A 5,835-nucleotide genomic window follows, 5' to 3' on the forward strand; every position below is an offset into this window, starting at 1 on the left:
AGATTTTCCTTTAATTTCCACGGCCCCACTAGGAAAGACATTAGTGACTTGGAAAGGGCCTGACCACCTAGAGCATAGTTTTCCTGGGAACAACTTAAGTCTAGAGTTAAACAATAGGACTATGTCGCCTTGTTTGAAAGTTTTTCTTGATATACGTTTATCATGCCATTTTTTCGTCCTTTCTTTGTAGATTCTGGCATTTTCGTAGGCGTCTTGTCTAAGTTCCTCTAATTCGTTTATATCAAGAATTCGCTTTTCACCGGCGGCCTTATAGTTTAAATTTAAGTTTTTAATAGCCCAATATGCCTTATATTCTAACTCCACTGGGAGGTGGCAAGATTTACCATAAATAAGCTTAAATGGAGTTGTTCCTATGGGAGTTTTGTAAGCGGTTCGATATGCCCATAAAGCTTCGGGTAATTTGGATGACCAGTCTTTCCTCGATGTAGCTACAGTTTTTTCCAATATCTGTTTAATTTCTCTATTAGACACTTCCACTTGTCCACTAGTTTGCGGATGGTAAGGTGTTGCTACTCGATGTTTTACACCATACTTAAACAATAATTTTTCAAGTATCCTAGATATGAAATACGATCCACCGTCACTGACTACTATTCTTGGGACACCAAATCTTGGAAAGATTATATTCTTAAAGAGTTTAATTACTACCCGTGTGTCGTTTGTTGGAGAAGCTATAGCCTCAATCCATTTTGATACGTAGTCAACCGCTACGAGTATGTACTTGTTACCGAAAGAAGGTGGAAAAGGTCCCATGAAATCTATTCCCCACACATCGAAAATTTCTACTTTCAAAATGCCTTTTTGTGGCATTTCGTCACGTCTAGATATACTTCATGTGCGTTGACACCTATCACATTTCTTGACAGCGGTATGTACATCCTTCCATATGTTTGGCCAATAAAGACCGGCTTGTAGGATTTTAGAGCAGGTTTTGGATGTACTTGCGTGTCCACCATAAGAAGCGGAATGACAATGTTGGACTATACTTTCTACCTCTTCTTCAGGTATACAGCGACGGAAAATACCATCAGGGCCTCTTTTGAAAAGTAAAGGGTCGTCCTAGTAATAACGTTTTACGTCATGGAAGAATCGTTTCTTTTGTTGGTAGGATAAATCAAGTGGGACCACTCCGGCGGCTAAATAATTGACAAAATCAGCGTACCAGGGTGTAACGCATACAACCAAGGTGGTTTTTACCTGCTCATCAACTCTATTTTCTTCCAAACTAGCTATGAGTTTGTCGTACGAGAAGTCATCGTTGATCGATGTTCTTTCCGGTTCCAGGTTTTCAAGTCTAGAGAGGTGATCTGCTACTACGTTTTCAGTTCCTTTTTATCTTTGATTTCCAAATCGAATTCTTGTAGCAACAAGATCCACCTTAGGAGTCTAGGTTTAGCGTCCTTCTTTGTTAAGAGGTACTTAATGGCAGCGTGATCAGTGTAAACGATTATTTTAGCTCCGACCAAGTAGGAACGAAATTTATCTAGTGCAAATACTACTGCTAAAAGTTCCTTCTCGGTCGTGGCGTAATTCATTTGTGCTTCATCTAGAGTTCTACTTGCATAATATATGACGTGAAGTTTTTTATCCTTTCGTTGTCCTAAAACAGCGCCTACGGCGTAGTCACTTGCGTCACACATTATTTCGAAAGGTTCATTCCAATCTGGGGTCTGCATTATGGGTGCGGAGATCAATGCTTGTTTAAGTGTTTGAAATGCTTCTAAACATTTATTGTCGAATATGAATTCATCGTCTTTCATCAATAATCCGGTTAAAGGTTTAGTTATTTTAGAGAAATCTTTAATGAATCGTCGGTAAAAACCGGCATGTCCTAAGAAGCTTCGTATTTCTCTCACAGTTTTCGGAGGTTGAAGGTTTTCGATTACCTCTATTTTGGCTTTGTCTACTTCAATTCCTCTATTTGATATGATGTGTCCTAAAACAATTCCTTCTTGTACCATAAAGTCACATTTTTCCCAATTAAGTACTAGGTTTACTTTTACACATCGTTCTAGAACTCTCTCTAGGTTTTCAAGACATTCTTCGAAACTTTGCCCGCATACGGAAAAGTCATCCATAAAGACTTCCATGATGTTTTCGAGAAAATCGGAGAATATTGCCATCATGCACCTTTGGAAGGTTGCAGGAGCATTGCACAAGCCAAATGGCATTCGTCGATAAGCGAAGGTACCAAAAGGACATGTGAACGTTGTCTTTTCTTGGTCATCAGGATGAATTGGTATTTGAAAGAAACCTGAGTAACCGTCCAGATAGTAGAAATGAGAATGCTTGGCTAGTCGCTCTAACATCTGGTCTATGAATGGTAAAGGGAAATGATCTTTTCGGGTTGCTTTGTTTAGCTTCCTATAGTCAATGCACATTCTCCATCCCGATTCAATTTGTTTGGTTATAGTTTCTCCTTTTTCATTTTCGATCACGGTTATACCTCCTTTCTTTGGTACTACGTGTACAGGACTAACCCATTTGCTATCGGATATAGGATATATGATACCTGCCTCTAATAACTTCATTACTTCCTTCTTCACTACCTCACTCAGGATCGGGTTTAGTCTCCTCTGATGTTCCCTAGAAGTTTTACAGTCTTCTTCTAGCATGATGCGGTGCATACAAATAGAAGGACTTATCCCTTTAAGATCGGTGATGTTGTATCCTAGTGCGGTTGGATATTTTCTTAAGATATGTAGGAGTTTTTCGGTTTTAAGTTTTCCTAGGTCTGCATTGACTATCACTGGTCGTTCAAGTTCTAAGTCTAGGAACTCATATCTCAGATTTTTGGGAAGTGTTTTCAGGTCTAAGGTTGGTTTCTTAAGGCATTGCGTAGGATCTGATGTTATTGCTAAACATTGGTTCAGTCTGTCTTCTACACGGTAGTCAGACAATTCGTCATTTTCTAATTCTGTTTCTTTTATGCATTCATCAATGATATCCATGAAGTAGCACGTGTCTTCTATTGCAGGTGCTTTCAAAAACTTGGAAAGAATAAACTCAATTTTCTCTTCTCCCACTTCGAAAGTGAGTCGTCCTCGTTTTACGTCTATGATAGCACCGACGGTTGCTAAGAATGGTCTTCCCAATATAATGGGGATAACTTCATCTTCTCTTATATCCATAATTATAAAATCGGTGGGAATGTAGAATTGACCTATGCGCACGGGAACGTTTTCAAGAATTCCTACGGGATATCTAACGGAACAATCCGCTAATTGCACAGACATTTTAGTTGGTCTTAATTCTCCCATTTCAAGTCTCTTGCATATGGACAAGGGCATAACCCTGATACCGGCTCCTAAATCGCACAAAGCTTTATCTATGACAAATTTTCCTATATGACAGGGTATAGAAAAACTACCAGGATCTTTAAGTTTAGGAGGCATATTCTGGATTATTGCGCTACACTCAGCGGTGAGTGTAACAGTTTCGCTATCTTCAAGTTTCCTTTTATTAGATAAAATTTCTTTTAAGAACTTAGCATATGAGGGCATCTGTGTAATAGCTTCTGTAAAAGGAATTGTGACGTTTAATTGTTTCAGTAAGTCAACAAATTTTTTAAATTGGCCCGCGTCTTTGGTTTTAATAAGCCTTTGAGGGTAAGGGATAGGTGGTTTGTAAGGCGGCGGAGGTACATAAGGTTCTTTGTTTTCTACGGTTTCCTTATTACACTCTTCCTTTTCCTTAGGTTTACTTTCTTCCTCAGTTGACTTTTTAGAGTTTTGATTTTCAATCCTTGGGTCAGATGGTCCTTCTACCTCTGTTCCACTTCTTAATATAATAGCATGAGCATGGCCTTTTAGGTTAGGTTGGGGCTGTCCAGGAAATGTACCAGTTGGGGCAGCAGTAGGTGCTTGTTGTTGAGCTACTTGTGAGATTTGTGTTTCCAACATTTTGTTATGGGTAGCCAGGGCATCTACTTTACTTGCTAGTTGTTTAATCTGTTCGTTAGTGTGTACATTCTGGTTTAAGAACTCTTTATTGGTTTGCTGTTGAGAAGCTATGAAGTTCTCCATCATGATTTCCAGATTGGATTTCCTAGGAACGTTATTGTTAGGTGTAGATGGGGTTGGCTTTTGATATCCAGGAGGTATAGCTGGAGCTTGACTGAGTGCTTGACCTGGTGCGTATAAAGCATTATTACTTTTATATGAAAAGTTAGGATGGTTCTTCCAGTTTGAGTTATAGGTATGCAAGTAAGGATTTCCTTGAGCATAGTTCACCTGCTCTGCTTGAATTCCTGTTAGGAGTTGACAATCTGTAGGCGTGTGACCTTGAATTCCACAGACTTCGCAATTTTGAGTTACTGCAACCACGGTGGCTGGAGGTGATACATTTAAACTTTCAATTTTCTGGGCAAGAGCATCCACTTTTGCATTAACATGATCAAGGCTACTTATCTCGTACATGCCACTTTTTGTTTGAGGTTTTTCTACCATTGTTCGGTCGCTTCCCCACTGATAATGATTTTGGGCCATGCTCTCGATGAGTTGATAAGCGTCAGCGTAAGGTTTATCCATAAGCGCACCACCGGCGGCAGCGTCTATTGTTAACCTTGTGTTGTACAAGAGACCATTATAGAAGGTGTGAATTACTAACCAGTCCTCTAAACCATGGTGTGGACAAAGTCTCATCATGTCCATGTATCTTTCCCATGCTTCGAAAAGAGACTCGTTATCTTTCTGTTTAAATCCATTTATCTGGGCTCTCAACATAGCTGTTTTGCTTGGAGGAAAATATCGGGCAAGAAAGACTTTCTTCAACTCATTCCATGTGGTGACTGAGTTGGAAGGAAGAGATTGAAGCCATCTTCTAGCTTTATCTCTTAACGAGAAAGGAAAGAGACGAAGTCGAATTGCCTCTGAAGTGACACCATTAGCTTTTACAGTATCAGCGTATTGGACAAATACTAATAAATGAAGGTTTCGATCCTCGGTAGGATTTCCAGAGAATTGGTTCTGTTGCACTGCTTGCAATAGCGAAGGTTTAAGTTCGAAGTTGTTCGCTTCGATTGCGGGTGGAGCAATACTCGAATGTGGCTCATCTTGCGATGGAGCAGCGTAATCTCGAAGAGCACGAGCTGGTTCTGCCATCTCGGGTATCGGCGAAGGAAGGAGATTTTTGAGATCAGGGATTTCGATTGGAGGAAGATTGTTCGCGGCACGATACTCCCGAATTCGTCGTAAGACTCGGAGATATCGTTCAACGTCATTGATTCGTAAGTAAAACGGTTCGCCTTGTGAGCGAGTGTGTGGCATACAAATCAATGAAAAAGAAGGAAAAAATAGAAATAGCCTTAGTCTCTACAGCGTAACAGAAGAGTTACGATATCGACTAAATAAAAGTCCCCGGCAACGGCGCCAAAAACTTGATCGCGACTTTATGAGTCTATTGGGGTATTAACTGCAAGTGCACAGTCTAATCGCGTAGTTTTAAAAGATATCGATCCCACAGGGACTTAATGAATCGATATACCGTTTTTCTAAGGTTACTTCGTAAAGCTAAGGCGGAAGATTCTTTGATGATTAGGGGGAAAAGTAAAACTAAAATGGGATCTAGATTGAATATCAAATAACACGGATATCGGTATGTAGTTCGTCGTAATTAGGGAATCAAATCTTCGTTGGGTTCTTAGTTTTAAAATAAGTCTTTTCAGTAGACACTATTGATTAAAAGTCTTTTCTCAAACTCTCGCTCTGTTGAATAAGACTATGACTTTATATTAACGTACGCTCTCACTATTTAGTTAAATCTAAAATCACTTTTTGAAAACAATAAAATCTTTAGAAACTCTTTTTAAGAAAA

At 39.5% G+C, this 5,835-nt stretch overlaps 1 non-coding gene across 1 annotated transcript; it reads left to right on the top strand.

Annotated features, from left to right (window-relative positions):
• The first annotated feature begins 4,638 nt into the window (after positions 1-4,638).
• LOC127112036 (small nucleolar RNA R71) lies at positions 4,639-4,745 on the top strand. Its single transcript, XR_007798607.1, has one exon. It is a non-coding gene; the product is annotated as a small nucleolar RNA R71 (small nucleolar RNA).
• The last annotated feature ends 1,090 nt before the right edge of the window (positions 4,746-5,835 follow it).

The sequence above is a fragment of the Lathyrus oleraceus genome, unplaced genomic scaffold, assembly GCF_024323335.1.
Source record: "Lathyrus oleraceus cultivar Zhongwan6 unplaced genomic scaffold, CAAS_Psat_ZW6_1.0 chrUn0016, whole genome shotgun sequence".
In the NCBI taxonomy this organism is placed as follows: Eukaryota; Viridiplantae; Streptophyta; class Magnoliopsida; order Fabales; family Fabaceae; genus Lathyrus; species Lathyrus oleraceus.